This window comes from Tenrec ecaudatus, chromosome 13 (genome assembly GCF_050624435.1).
Source record: "Tenrec ecaudatus isolate mTenEca1 chromosome 13, mTenEca1.hap1, whole genome shotgun sequence".
Classification (NCBI taxonomy): domain Eukaryota; kingdom Metazoa; phylum Chordata; class Mammalia; order Afrosoricida; family Tenrecidae; genus Tenrec; species Tenrec ecaudatus.
This window is the reverse complement of record NC_134542.1, coordinates 8,214,858-8,230,598: the sequence shown is the minus strand read 5'-3', so window position 1 is coordinate 8,230,598 and position 15,741 is coordinate 8,214,858. Positions and strand designations below refer to the sequence as shown.

General features: G+C 51.8%; 1 non-coding gene across 1 annotated transcript; it reads left to right on the top strand.

The window, feature by feature from the left end:
* Positions 1-228: 228 nt before the first annotated feature.
* On the top strand, positions 229-335 carry LOC142425090 (U6 spliceosomal RNA). Its single transcript, XR_012779466.1, has one exon. It is a non-coding gene; the product is annotated as a U6 spliceosomal RNA (small nuclear RNA).
* The last annotated feature ends 15,406 nt before the right edge of the window (positions 336-15,741 follow it).

Here is a 15,741-nt window from a genome sequence, read left to right as displayed (position 1 = left end):
AAGCCATATAAACTAATTTTTCTAGCTTATTTTCAAGATGGGGGATGGGGTGGGGAACAGGCTTGGGGTAAACAGACACCTGGATCTATCATCAAGGCAACCGCAATGGCTAGAGAATAGTCTCCCAGAATGAAATTTAATTGCTACTAGGAAAGGGAAATGCGTGCTGGGAAGGGAGATTTATTGTGTGTGAGTCATTTTTATTTATTTATTTAAAACATTTTATTGGTGCTCGCTTCAGCAGCACATATACTAAAATTGGAACAACACAGAGAAGATTGGCATGGGACCTGCGCAAGGATGACACGCAAACTCGTGAAGTGTTCCATATTTTTTTAAAAAAACATTTTATTGAAGGCTCTTCACAGCTCTGGTAACAATGCATACAGCAATTGTATCAAGCATGTTTGTACATATGTTGGCATCATTATTTTCTAGACATTTATTTTCTATTGAGCCCTTGGTATCAGCTCCTCTTTCCCCCCCCTCTCCCTCCCACCCTCATGTCCCCTTGATAAATTATGGAGTATTATTATTCTCATAGTTTATACAGAGACTGCTGTCTCCCTTCCCCCATAGTTTCTGTTGCTCGGTCCCCCTAGGGGGAATGGGGTGCGGTTATGTGTCGATCATCGTGATTGGTTCCCACTTCCTCCCTTCCTTTGCCCACCTTCTGATGTCGACTGTGAACCATACTTTTCAGCCCTATATGGTCTCGTGTTGATGGAAATGAACAATTCACACTTCCTGGGCCTCAGATACTTCACTGGTTGAAAGGCATGGTGAGGTCTCTGTTGTAGATCCATCTATGTTCTCTCCACCAGGTCATCGGCAGAAAATCTCTCTTCGGTACACATTTCCCCCTGTGCTCTTCCGGCATCTCTTCCTCAGCATGAAGCCTCCTCCCAATCCCACCTCTTTTGTCTCTTTTCCCTCCTCTTAAACCAGAAAAGTTACCTTGTTCATATTTTGGTTGAATGCTGGACATATTTTACGTCTCCACTATAACACTTTGTAAGGGGGGGAATGTTTCTCTTGAAGCACTGAGTGGAGAAGGGGAAATAATAATCAGAGATTGCAGGCACTGAAAAGTAGCCCCATCTCCTATTACACCTCTAAGAGCATCTGTGAATTCACATACTTCAGTAGGAAACTTCTGGACGTTGGGTCACTCTCAATCTAAGTGGCTCTTGCCATGAGACCGCGAGAAGGAAAATGAAAGTCCATAGGTGGTAAGCCTCTCGGGGAGAGGCAGGATGGCAGAAAGGTTCACAAAGTACTTGATCACCTAACAGAATGAGCAGACAGGTGTGGAAGTGCATGAGAGAGAAGCCATTGTGAACTGCACAAACTTCTTGGGAGAGACAGAGGAATTTCCTTGGGCAAGCAGTCAATGCATAGAGAACTCAGCCCCTGTAACAGAGAAAGCACCAGCAGGGCTCCTGTCACTCAGGGTCAGAGTCACTATTATAAGGTAGTCAAGAGGCGCCAGAGACCAAATCAGTCGAATTTGAACTAACAGGCTTTATTGGGGAGAAAAACCCAGCCTGGGCAAAGTCCACGGTCCACAGTGTCTGGGCCGAGGGAGTCGCACCCCAGGCTACAGGGGTGGTGCTTATATGGCCAGGGAACATGTGACTGGGCTGTCTTGAGTCCATATAAGGTAAAGTAGTCAGGGATTGGGAGATACAGATATGTCTGGGTTTCTGGAATGTAAGGTATCTTCCTGGTTCCAGGTGTATTCCTGCCGGGTGCAGAGTGGCGAGTCAAAAATAAAACTTCACATGGTGGAAGAGATTCAAGGTCACTTGCTGCTAGAAGCCAGCCTGGTATTGATCCGGCCATACAACTATGAATTGGCATGGACTGGAGGGTACCCAACAACCACAATACTCACACTGCCTGACCTAGGGCTGGGACATGGTAAGCATTCCATAAATACCTTTTGAAGGAGTGAATGAATGAAGGAAAGGTAGATCTGAGTCTAAAAGGGAAGTGAGGGGATTGATTCTCATTTTTGAAGCTTCTATAAATCTGAATTAAGTCAGGATACTCCTTCAGGTTAAACCTGCTGAACAAGGCTCGAGGAAGTGACCCATCAAAGGTCTCCTCCAGGTGGCTGAGGAAGTGGCACTCCACTTTCCATACAGGCACCAAGTTTCTGTGGTCTTCTTGAGAATCCTTTTTTAAAAGTTCAGTGAACGCATTATAGGAAATCATGGTTCCGGTTAAATAGATCTAGGGAAGTATTTCATGAAATACCCAGGCTATCTCACCCCTCCCCTGGTGTGAATAGACTACTCTTTTTCATGTAGTATTAGAGAACTTATTAAATATTTTATCAACTGCTTAGAAGAACAAATAAACTTTTCTGTTTGTGGTATTCATCATTTCTTCTATTTGCCTTAGCTCTTCGATGGTCAGGGCAAGTTTCAAAGTCTCTTCTGATATCCACTCTGATCTTGTCCTTTGTATGGCTTTATTCTTTCTTCAGGTAAAAGGTTGATGTCATCGGGTCTTCTGTCATTGGTGTCTAACGGGTCAAATCTGGTTTTGAGATGTTCTCGGAATTCAGGTGGGATAGACTCAAGGTCATATTTTGGCTCTCATGGACTTGTTTTGATTTACTTCAACATCAGCCTGAACGTGCATATGAGCAATTGATGGTCTGCTCCACAGTCGGCCCCTGGCCTCAGTTTAGCTACTGATATGGAGCTTCTCCATCATTTCTTCCCAAGACGCAGTCTATTTGATTTCTGTGTATTCCAGCTGAAGAAATTCACAAGAATGACCACGTTTTGTGTTGTTGAAAATGGGCATTTGCAATGAAGCTGTTGGTCTTGAAAAATTCTTATCCTGTGATCTCCAGTTTAGTTTCTAACAGCAAGGCCACATTTTCCAACTATTATTCCTTCCTCTCTGTTTCCAACTTTTGCAATCCAACCCCCAATCATTATCGATGCATCTTGAGCGCACGTTTGACCGCTGCATGATTTCACACTAAAGACATCGATAAAATTCTTTAATTTCTTCAACTTGAGCTTTAATGTGTGTGTGTGTGTGTGTGTGTGTGTGTGTGTGTGTGTGTGTTTTACTACCATTAAAAACTAGTGATGAAGAAATTAATGCATTCTGGTTAGGTGTTGGGCTGCCACAATGTCAGCGGTCCTAAGTCACCAGCCAGCTCCTCAGAAGATAGACAAAGCTTTCTACTCATGCCGAGTGACAGTCTCAGAAATTCACGGACTCCATTCTACCCTGTCCTATAAGGTCGCTGTGAGTCAGAATTGACTCAATGGCAGTGGGGTTTTTTTGGAGCTTTAATTCTTGGTGCATAAATGTGAACAATAGTAGCAGTGACTGGATTTCCTTCGATGTGGGTCAATATTGTTCGACCACAGACAGCACTGTACTTTGAGATAGATCTTGAAACGTCCTTCTGTTTGATGAATGCAATGCCATCCCACTTGATTCTGCCGTTCCTGGTGGAGCAAGTCACATGGTCTTATTCAAATGGCCAGCACCAGGCCATTCCAGCTCACGAATCTCTAGAACATCAATCTTTATATATTCCACTTCATCTTTGTCAATTTAACTTTTTATTTATTTTTATTAAAAGATCATCATATCGGCGGCTCTTACACCTCTTATAAATAATCCATATACCAATTGTATCAAGCATATTTGTACATATGTTGTCATTGTTATTTTCTAAACATTTTCTTTCTATCTGAGCCTTTGGTATCAGCTCCTCTTTTGTCCCTCCCTCCCCCCTCCCACTCTCATGACCCCTTGTGAAATTATAAATTATTATTATTTTCATCTCTTACACCAACTGCGGTCCCCCTTCCCAGTTTCTGTTGTTCATCCCCCTGGGAGTGGGGGCAGGGGGTGGGGTGGCGGGTTAAGTGTCAATCATTGTGATCGGTTCCTCCATTCCATTTCAGAGGACTCCCAATTTCACTCGGTTCATGCTTCACACATTCCAAGTTCCAATTATTAATAGATTTTTGCAGCCATCTTTTCTTGGTTTTGAGTGGGGCTTTCCTCCCACAGGCTCTACAGCAGCCATGTCATTACGGTCAACTCTACTTTGAGAAGGCAGCTCTACCTGGGCCATCATTTGATTGCCTTCTGGCCCGAGAGGTTCATCTCTGGCACTGCCTCCAGTAACGTCCTGAGATTTTCAGCATCCGACCCATGTCAGTTCTACGCACAAGTGTTCCGTGGCTGACTCCTCCGAAGGCGACACAGCCCATTCCTTCTTCGTAGTCTGTTCTTATTCTGGAAGCCCGGCTGGACCCTGTTCACTCTGGGTGCTCCGGCTGGTATTTTAACTGCCAGCGGCATCATTTCCAGTATCACAGCAATGCGCAAGCCCTCACAGAAGGACAAACTGATAGATACGTGATGGAGAAATGGCATACCCTCCAGAAATCCCCCTCTGGTCACAGAAACAAGAGTCAGACCACGGACAGGACATGAGCACTCCCTTGTTCATCGCAGCATGGTTCACAATTGCAAGAAGATAGCACCAACTCACGGCCATCGAGTCCAGCTGACTCATGGAGACCCTATAGGACAGGCAAGAGCTGCCCCTGTGGGTCTCCGAGATGGTCACTCTGTACAGGAGTAGAAAGCCTCCTCTTTCTCCCACAGAGTTTCAAACTGCTGACCTTGAGGTTAGCAGCCCAAAGTTGAACCATTACACTACCAGGCCTCCTAGCAAGAAGATAGAAGCCAGAAACCAAGAGGCACTTGGTGGCCTGAGTGGACCCAGAGAACATCCTGCCAAGTGAAATTATCCGATCACCAAAGGATGAATACCCTATGAGACCACTGTTATCAGAAGGGGGCAGGAACAAAATTAAGATCTTCAAACCAAAGGGGACCTGTGTGGGAGACTGCCATGGATTTCGGGGCCAGGGAAAGGGAGGGAAGACACAGCAGGGGGCTGCACTCTTGCCAGATGCTAACCAGGGCACCATGGAAGACAGTCCATGAGAGGGAGAAGAGAAAGCAAGGAGTGGGTGAAGGATAAAGTAGTGAAGGGGAGGGCGGGTGTTGGACTAGGTGTTTAAACTGTTGGATACAAAGTTGATGGTCTGAAATGTAAACCTCCACCTAATAGACAATTTTAAAAATTGCTACAAAAGAGAAGGTGGTGGGAACATGGAATTAAAAAATAATGAAAATGCAACGATGGACTCAAGCGGGTGAGGGGGACGCGGGACGGCGCCCCATGTCCTTCTGCAAGTCGGGCTCACTGGGCTGCACTGAGCCCCAACCAACATCTGCCTCCGGCTCCCGGCCTGTGAGACCAGTAAAATTGCCCTGAGTCACAGCTACCTTACAGCACGAGCGTTGCCCCACGGCCACCCGACAGCACAGGGGCTGCCCTGTGGCTTCTCGAGATCGTATGTAACTCTTGACAGGAGCAGAGAGCCTCGTCCCTTCCCTCAGAGGGGGCTGGTTTCCACCCCCCTGGGTAACAGCCTTCTCCACCTGGGCCTGGTCCCTGCCTCCACCTGCTGGCTTCTTCCTGCCATCCTCTAGAGGTGGGGGCGCCTGCCGGGAGGGAGATGACTTCCCAGACAGGGTCCAGTACCCAGGGGAGTCTCCAAATCCATCCTCCAGCCCTGCCGCCGCCCCTGCCCCCTACCCTAACCCCAATTTCCAGAGGAACCAATGTGGGTAGTCGTAAAAAGAAATAGTCCCCTTCTTCTCCAGTGCCTTCAGTCAGTCACCTGGGACGAGAGCCCCCCTCCCCTGCTTCTTCCCCACCTTCCCACTCCTAACACCTATCCCTCTGCCCCCAGTGGCCTCCGAAACTGAGCTGGGAGCTCGGAGCAAAGTCTGAATTGACACACCCTGTGAGAGGAAATGGAAACCGAAAGTATTCATTTGTGAAAAGTCAAAAACAAAGCCCAGCATCATTTTTCTGTCTCCTTTCCCAATTGCTGAGACATTTCTCAGCTCTCAGGGGAGACGGCCTGGACCACCGAGGCCTGAAGGAGGTGGTGGGGCCTGCAGCCCTGGAGGCAGGCCCAGGCCCTCCAGCCCCTGGCCAGCGTTACATGCCCCGGACCCCACTGCTTCCAGAGGGAGGCTGGGCAAGGAGGGCTCCCGGCCGGGTTACTGAAAGCTGTGGAGGGGTGGAGTCCCCCTCTGTCCCCCCCTCGGCTCGTTCTCCCCTCAGAGAAGGAAACACGGAGGACAGGCACCGCGGGACAGAGGGCAGGACACCCGGGAGGGCCTGTTTACGCGTGGGAGGACACTGTTGTGGGTCATGCTCACCTGTGGGACCCCCTGGCCCTGACCTGTCCCTAATGTGTCGCACAGCTTCAGCTGGGCCAGCAAATGCTCCCTCTGCGCATGCCTCTCCCTCTAAATGGTATTGTGGAGTCGGAGGCAGATAAACACACAGGAGCAGACAGTGGAACCATTTCAAAGTGTTCGATTCCGTGGCGCCTCGTGCTATTCACGGTCGGATGCAACCACCATCACCCTGGCTTCCGAAACCACCAGACACCCCACCCACGAAGCAGCACTGCCCGCTGCTCCCTCCCCCAGCCCCGGGTCCCCACTGATCTGCTTTCCGCTGCTCCACGCATGCCCACGCAGACAAAACCTGGAAGTGAGGCCACGTAGTCTTTGTCCTTTGGGAGCGATGGCAAGTTCGTCCTCTCGGTAGCAGGGATCAGCATTTCAGGTCCCTTTGCGGCTGAACACTACACATGGCGCCATGTGGCTAGACCACATTCGGTTTATCCACGAGCCCATGTCCCAGAAAGCCTGGGGGAGCAGCCTCTGCGGAGATGGGGAGAGACCTGTGACACCTTATCAGCCCTGCGGGAGTTGGTTACACGGGTGTCTTCAGGCCTTGGTGGATGGGGGGACGTCTCGGACACCGCTTGTATTGCCTCTTAATGCTGCTTGTCACCAGAGGCCACCTAAGGCCTTGGGGTTGCCAGAGAAGCACTCCCCCCACACACACTGATTCTCAGATGTGAGGCAGCTGAAGAAAAGCCAGGGCTGCTGACGACAAATGCCATTCAAGGAGTCCCCCCAGGTGACTGGCAGTCAGAAGGCCCGGTAACCAAATTGTTTCTCCTCCTGACCTGGATGGTTCGCAGATGCCGTCTTGAGAAACAACGAGGCCCTGTTCGGTGGAAGTTCGACATGCAACCCTGGTGGTGGGACGGCTAAGCACTCGGCTGTGAAATGAAAGATCGGACAATGCAAGACATGAAAAATATAATGATAATTTTTAAATGATCAAGGGTTCAGGAGGGAGGGAGGGGGAAAGGAGGAGCTGATACCAAGGGCTCAAGCAGAAAGCAACTGTTTGAGAATGATGATGGCAACAAGTGTACAGATGTGCTTGACACAACGGACGGATGGATTGTAATAAGAGTTGTACGAGCCCCCAATAAAATGATAACAATAAAAACTTAAAAGAAAGGTCAGTAGTTCAAACCCACTACCCACTCAGTGGCAATCTGCTTCTGTAATGCTAGCCTTGAAAACCTGCGGTGGGGACTACTCCTGCTACGGGGTCTCCATCAGGCAGACCTGTGTCAGACTCCACAACAGTGGGTTTGTCCACTCAATTCTATTTGTGCCCGCTTCTATTCACCTTCAGCATCCCTAGAACTTCATGCAGGTTCAGCAGGTTTGTTCCAGAGGACGTCATCTCATCCCCCATTTCCCCTCCTGCTCGGCTGAAGGCATGCCTGCCCCCCCAACGCTGGAGAGACCCAACCTCTCCAAGCTGTGAATTGGCAGAGAACCAGATGGGTGTTGCCGACCCAGCACGATAGCAAATGTGTCATTGTTGTTGTGTATCCTTGGAGTAGATCCCAAACTGTAGAGACCGTCTCAGGTCTTGGGAGCACTGTCCCCTAGGGCTGCAGTCTGTAAGAGAACCGATCCCTCCATCTGTTCTCCTGCAGGGCCACCAGTCAGTCCACATCGACAGCCTTACACTTGGTGGCCAAGTGTTTTCACCATGGCCCCGCCAGGGCTCTCTGGTGACTGTACCACTCGATAATGAGGAACAAAGACCCCTTGCTCTGGTGGAGAACTCCCATTCTCAGCTGGCACAGAGGGAAACTCAAGAGATGGAAGAGAAGTCCAAGTACTACAGTGATTGAAGAACAGGGGTTGGGAGCACTCAGCTCTAAGAAAGAGGCCTTCTGGTTGACCCAGCCAAAACTCCTCCCCCGACGGTCTCTCCCTCTCCTTCATGAAAGCCAGCCTCGGCCTCTGCCTCTCTGACTGGTGGGTCTCACTCACTGCCATTCTGACTCATAGCGACCCTTTCGGACCGGGTAGAGCTGTTCCTGTGGGTTTCCAAGACTGTCACTGTTCGTGAGAGTAGAAAGCCCGTCTTTCTCCTGTGGAAAGGGCTGGTGTTTTGAACTGCTGGCCTTGTAGATAGCAGCCCAATGTATAACCACGAGGCTACTGGGGCTCTTTGGCTCATGGATAGTCAGCACTAAGCCATGTTGGGCCAATGAGTGACCAGAGGAGGTTTTCCAGGAGTTTGTGCAACCGGCCAGTCCTTTCCTCCCAATAGCTCTGAACGAGACGGCATGGCTTCCAGTGGCTGCTGGGAGCCCTGAGAGCACCACAGAGGAAGCAGCCATGGGAGGGAGTCGCAGTCCGCCAGCGTAGCAGAAAGCCAGAAGGTACTTGGGCCTCTTGTGACACCTTTGAGCCCCGAGTCAACCAGTCTGGAAGCCTGTGCCCTGCGGTTGCAGTTGCTGTACCCACCAGTCAGTTCAGACTCGTGGTGACAGGGGCAAAGCCCCACAGGGACAGAGTGGAACTGCCTGAGTTAGTTAACGTTCATTGTGTCAACCTGGCTGATAAACACATGTGGCGTTAATTAAAGGGCAGAGAGAAATGGCTCGGTGAGCCTCGCCTTTTTAGTTCTCAGATCTCTTGCTCTCTGATGGTCAGACCAGGGTGCAGCTGCCTTAGCCAGTTCCCTGCTTCAGCTGGCAAGGCTCACTTCCTGCAAGACATCCCTGAGGAGAAGCCACATGGACCTACCTCGATGCAGCCCTGGGTGCTGGAGCAGCCGTGTGGAGACCCCTGCCAGCTCTGAGATGCTTACACGCTCACTGACTCGGCTTTCCTCCTGCAGTTGGCATCATAGTGTGTATTTTGTGAGATGGAGGAGGACTTTGTGGATTGGTGTCAGACATATGGGCTAATGTTGGACTTGTGGGCTTGGGCAGCACTGGGTTGGGATGTTTCCTTGATGTGCACTTACCCTTTATATAAAACTCTCTCTTATACATATGAGTTTCTGTGGATTTGTTTCTCTAATGTACCCAGACTAACACCCTGCCCTACAGGGGTTTTCTTTGAGGGTGGAGCTGCCCTGTAGGCTTTCTTTGAGAGTAGAACTGCCCTCTGGGGCCTTCTTGCCCTTATTCTTGTCTTTCTTCCGCGCGGAGCTGCCAGTGGAGGGTGGGGTTCTAAAGCCGCCCTTCCCGGCAGCAACCACACACTGAACTGCTGCACCGCAAGGGCTCCTTGTCCGACTGCCAGCCTTTCGTGTGACGAGGAACGAATCATCTTATTTAAGCCGGTCTGAGCCAAGGCGTCGAGTAAATTGTGGTAGGAAAACTACATTCCAAAATAGATGCATACGTGCTGACTTTCAGAATCCTCAGAAACCAGGATGTGCACAGCAAAGGCTTTGGAAGGAATAAAAAGGAGCAGGAAGAAGGATGTGGCCAGATGAGAAGCGGGGGAGGGAGTGGCGGTGGTGAAAATAACCACGCCCATGAGGAACGTGCTCCTCGGAGCACTTGACCCTGTCAGGGCCACGGGGCAGCTTTCTCCCCAAGACAAAAGCCAGAGGCGGGCAGGAAAGACCGGCCTGCAGAAACGAGGGTGCTGGGAGGAGGCCGGCAGAGCGCTGGTCCCCAGAGAGGAGGGCAACCAACGTCAGGAGGCGACATTTGAATTGGCTGTTGAATGCCACACGAAGACCAACGATCACCCACAATGGAACGTTGTTTTCATAATTCAGTCTCGCTACACACACATCCCTGTGCCTATGAGAGTCCCCTCCCTCTGGAATTCTCCTTTACCCACCTCCTCGCCACCTGGCTTCATCTGCAACCCCCATACCCTAGCACCTCAACCCGAAACCATCATCTCCGGCGGCTGCCTCTACCGGAAAGACAGCCGCTGTCCTGACCAAGAGGTCCCCACCCTGTTGGCCACTGTGTCCAGGTCCAGTGGGGAGAAGGGAAAGGCGGTGAGTGAGTCCCAGTGAGGCATTTGGAAACTGCACCCAGATCTATGCCCAAAAGCCTGGGGCGGGGCTGGGAAGAATCGGGGTGTGATCGAGAGGCCAAGGCGTGAGGGATGACCACTGCCACCCACAGCGTTCCAGCAACCTCACGAGCAGGCGTCAGTTCTGATCAGCCGGGACTCACAAGATGGGGTGCGCGGAAGGGCTCCTCCAATTTCAGCGAGTGATCTTTCATTTTCTCTCTGCATTTCGCTGTCCACGCCCTCCCCACCACCCCAGAATTTCTGCGACTCTGGTTTCTCTCTCTAGTCACCAGAAGGTCTCTCCCACCCTCTGGTGGCCTGGTGTGGTATTGCATGGTCCACCCCCACCGCACCCCCCCCCCACAGCACCCCCAATTTAGACACCAAACCCAAGCCCTGCTGCCCTCAGGTCAACCTGACTCAGGATGACACCATAGGACAGAGTCGAGCTCCCCCCACCCATAAGGTTTCCAATGCTGTCATCTGTAGGGGAGCAGTTTGCCACAAGCTCCCCCCGTGGAGGGGATGTTGGGAGAACGCTTTAACCCCTGCGCCACTCCCACATCTTCCTTTAGGAACAAAGGGTACCTACCATTCCTGGTTACAAGTTGGGCTGCTAACCACAAGGCCAGTGGTTCTAAACCACCAGCCACTCCATGGGGCTTTCTACTCCCATGGAGAGTTATGGGATGTGAAACCCACGGGCCCTTCTACACGGTCCTCAGGGTCGTTGTGAGACAGCATCCACTCAGTGGCAGTGAGTTTGGTCTGAGTTTTTCCTCCCTGGATTCATCCTGGTGTCCATCTTGGGCAACTGGGACTCTTCACAAACCTCTAACTCTCCCAACATGCGAAGTGACGTTAGGCTTGAAAACGTCACTGTGGTTACCAGGTGCTGCCAAGCCGACCCCTCTGCCCAGGCGTGATGTCCATTTCCCAGAGCTGGTCTCTCCTGATGCCTCCCTGTGGTAGTTACATAACCTGGTGTCAATTTGGGACTCGGAGGATTAGGAGTGAAGGGGTGGAGTCTAGTCTGTCAATTGGATCATAGCCAATGAGGCCTCTGGGTGGGGGTGGCCTTCTCCAGAGGATTCTGGGAACTCCTGTATGTCCTCTTTGGAGGTGGGAGACACTTCTCAATCTCTGCTCACTCCCTGAGAGACGTTCTGACAAGACACATGGCGCTACACCCCTGGGAGCCAAAGAAGTCACATGGACCTACCCTGATGCAACCAGACCTCTGAAGCCGGAGAAGCCACATAGGGACCCCTACCAGCGCTGAGGTGCTTACAACGTCACAGGATCCAGAAGATTTCCCACCCACAGGCCTGTGATCCTCCTGCATTTGGCATATTTTTCATGAGTGTGAAGAAGTTGTTATGAATTGGTATCAGACATATGAACTAATATCGGACTTAAGGGCTTGATCTGGACTGGGCTGGGAGGTTTTCTCCATTTTCAATTGCTCTTGTACATAGGCCTCTTTCTTATTCACATGTGAGTCTCTGTGAATTTCTCTAGTCTAGTCTCTGGTCTACCTAGATTGGCAAGATGCCCAAAGCACGGGAGATCGAGTCTCTCCTTCCTCCCTTCCAAGTTGCCTCCGACTCATAGCGACCCTTTCCACGGCTGCGCTCTGACCCGCAGGATTTTCATGGGCTGAATTGAGGAAGTCGGTCTCTGGACCTTTCTACCCAGTCTGTCCTCATCTGGGGCCCCCGGCGAAATGTGTCCAGCGTCCTAGCCCTCATGCAAGCCGCTGCTGGGAAATGGACGGCGCCTGCCCATAAGCTGCTTCGGCCAGGACTCAAGGCTCTTCGGCATGAGAGGGGAGAACTCTACCCGTGAGAATGCCTTGATTGGCTGGAATCCCTGCAAGACTTGATGCCTCTGGCCACCCACGTGTTCCTAGACAGGCTCATGGCCCATTGAGCTAAGAGAAGTCTTAGCTCAAACGGAGAGCAAGTGGCATGTCTTTGGCATTTGCCCACCCGTTTTACCAGCTGCCTATTTCCCCACACTCTGAGACCTTCGCTGTGCCGCGGAGCCCGAGACAAGGCATCCTTGGCCCTCTCCCTCCCCACCCCCCCGGTTTCTTCTTAAGCTGAACTGTTCCAGAGAGACCTCCCCTCAGAGGGACCCAGACTTCAAAGGCGTACATACAGCAGACAGAGAGACGGGGAGCTCACACTTCAGAGAAGCAAGACAGCACCCGGACTGTCCCCCAGAGCACAGAGCCAGTTGGCTCCCACCAGCCTGCCCTGCAGATTCTCCAACGCCCTGTGGGAGCTTCCTGCAAACGACCTCTCCTTGGGGTCTGGACGTGAGGCTGCCTCCAGCAGATTCGGTATCTCTCAGCTGGTGGGGAGTCAGGCCGCCTCGGGGAGAGACTCCATCCTGCCAGCATCCTGAGCATTTCCCAGCGTGAGTTCAGGCACGGCATCTGACCACTGGTCAGTGAGGTGGGGCTGGGGGATGGGATCAGGGCAGAGTGGGATGCACACTTTTGCACCTTTGACCCCTCTGTGGTGAGGTGAAGTTTCTTAATACAGCCCTTTATCCATGTCGCTAACTCACACCAAAGGGTCGGATGGGACTGTGCGAATAGGCCGCGTGTACCCCTGCTATAGAGGATCAATTCACTTAGTGGCCACTCGCCTGCCTGGAAGGGTGAGCCATTTGGCAGGAAGAGAGAGAAGGCCCAGGAACATCGGAAGTCAATTAAGATCAGAAGCAGATTCAAGATCGCCTTCGGAAGTGGTGGAGACCGACATCAGAGGCACCGCAGGCCGAGGCAAGGAGGCCATGAGACGGGGCAGAGGAGCAGCCCGGAGACGGTGAGACCATGAGGCAGGTCAGCAGGTGGGCTGCCTGCCCCGTGGAGGCAGAGGTCAAGGGACCACGTGGCTGAGAGGGGGAAGGCAAGAGAGTGACGTGACTCCTGGCTGAGGAGAAGTGCGGCTGTGGACCAGGGACTGTGTCCTTACTCTGTGCTGATCCTGACAACCGTGGACCTGCTAATAGCCCTATACACCCCCTCCATCGTGAGTACTGTCGTGCATTCTGTGTCATCGCTGCAAGGAAGGATGGAACCCAGCGTGGAGGTGGCGTGGTAGGGGACAAACCCTTGGTGTCAGAATAGGATCGAGGAAGCAGGAGGCTGGAGGCCTGTCTGAGCCTGTCTCGTGGCCCTAAGAAAGCTGGAGCAGGTCAGACACGGCCCCTGCCCATGGTGGTTTGCTCAGCCTCTAAGCTGGGCAAGTCAGCATGCATTTCCTGTTTCCCATGAGGTGACACCTGAGCAGCCTGGATGCCAGGCTGTCTCCCTGATCCGAGAAACCCCACCTCTATTCCATGGCCTCCGACTGCTGTGGGATATTTAGCAGCATCTCTGGTTTCTAGCCACTAACTGCCAGTGTCACACACACACACACCAAGTAACAAGCAAAACATGACTCCAGACCTCCTGACCTCAAGTCGATTCAGATGCAAACTCATTTTATAGGACAGAGCAGAGCTGCCTGGGCGCGGGCAGGTTTGAACCACCAGCCTTTCCGCTGGCAGCCCAATGTTTAACTTCGCTCTACCCCCAGAGCTGTTTCACCGATACGTATTTACATACTTACGATTGTAATTACTAACTTGTCATAATTAATTACAATTCATAAACATAATTGTGTGACTAAAACCTTAAGTAGACATATTCTGGGAGGAAAGAGGAGTGAGAAAGGAAGGGAGGAACAGTGGAAAGAATGGAGAGAGAGAGAGAGAGAGGTGTCAATCGAGAGAAAAAGCAAGGGAGGGACGCAAAACAGGCAGCGCCCCTGCACACGAAACCCAAGCATCGAAGGAGACCCCTCCATTAGAACTTGCTTCGGAGCTTTTTCTAGGGTCCTGTAAAGCGGCTGGTGGCGTCGTGATGAGGCGTCGGGCTGCTACCCACACAGTGCGCCTCTGCCAGCAAAAGATGGGGCTTGTACTCCCAGATAGCCTGGGAAACCCATCATGCAGATCCACCCAGTCACACTGTGTGTGTGTGTGTGTGTGTGTGTGTGTGTGTGTGTGTGAATATAGTCGCTGCAACCGTGGGCTCAAACCTGTCCAGGGCTGGAGGGTTGGCGGCGCAGGACCAGCAGTGTCCCTTCTGCTGTGTGTGCAGGCGGCATAGCTGTGAGTCAAGTCAAGGCCACGGCACCGAAGGACGACCTAAGGCCGCCATGAATCAGAGTGGACACGGCGTCAGCCAGTGGGGTTTGGGTATATATTAAAGTAAGCGGCTGCTCACCAAGCTTACCAGAAAGAACTTCTCCAAACGCTGAGCGGCCACGACGCTGCCTTTCCCTGGATCCCAACGAAGCTGCCAAGCTTAAGCAACAACAGCCAAGCCTTTGGGCCTCCTCTTTGGGATTTCTCACGAGAGTGGAGGACAGGTACTTTTAAATAACGTTCTGGCTGTTGGGCCATTGAGTCGGTTCTGACTCACAGCAACCCAGTGGACATCAGAACAGAAAAGCCGCCCGGTCCTGCGCCATCCTCACCATGGCTCTGTCCCTGAGCCCACTGTTGTAGCCACTGTGTCCATCTCATTGGGGGCCTGCCTCTTCTCTTCAGGGACGGTGTCTCCCGGCAACATGTCCCTAAGGACACGAGAAGATGTCTGGCTATCCTCGCCTCCAAGGAGCATTCTGGCTGTACTTCTTCCAAGACAGAGCTGCTTGTTCTTTTGGCCGCCCGTGGTCCTTGCCATCTTCTTCTCCAGCACCATAGCTCCCATGCATCGCTTCTTCATCTGCCTTCCCTACTCATTGTGCAGCGTGCACCTGCATATGAGGCCATTGAAAACACCACGGCGGGGGTCAGGTACGCCCTAGTCCTCAAAGTAATTCCCTTGCTTTTCTAGACCTTAAAGAGATCTTGTGCAGCAGATTTACTGAATGCAATGTGATTGGATAACTTTAAAGTAATTTGATTTTTTTTTTTTCTAAATACAGTCAGCCCTAAGGAAGGAGGGCAGCTTAGACACAGTTGCATGGCCAAATGAAGCCAGTGTGTTGGAGAAGCGTGGTGAGCCCGGGTCTGGTGTCTACCCGGAGTCCATTCCCCTCTTGCCAGCAGAATCTAGACGCACATAGTGAGCTTACTTCTTCTGCACTCTGTCCGTGCACAACGCACCGAGTGACCTAGCCCCAAGGCCAATGATGAGCACTGAGTCACACAGCCAACCAGCCCCTCCCTTCTCACTCAGAATGGCGGGGCGGAAGGAAGTGAACCGCGAGATACGCACACCAACGCAGGAAACCTGGGTTTCAGGCTGTCAGCCCCCTGATGACCCAGAAAGATCCAGCATTCTGGGTGGCCACCAAGATGAGCAACCGGACAGAGAGACAGGAAGAAGCCTGGGTGCTTGCTGTTGCTAGTAGCCACAGAAGCAGCCCTGAT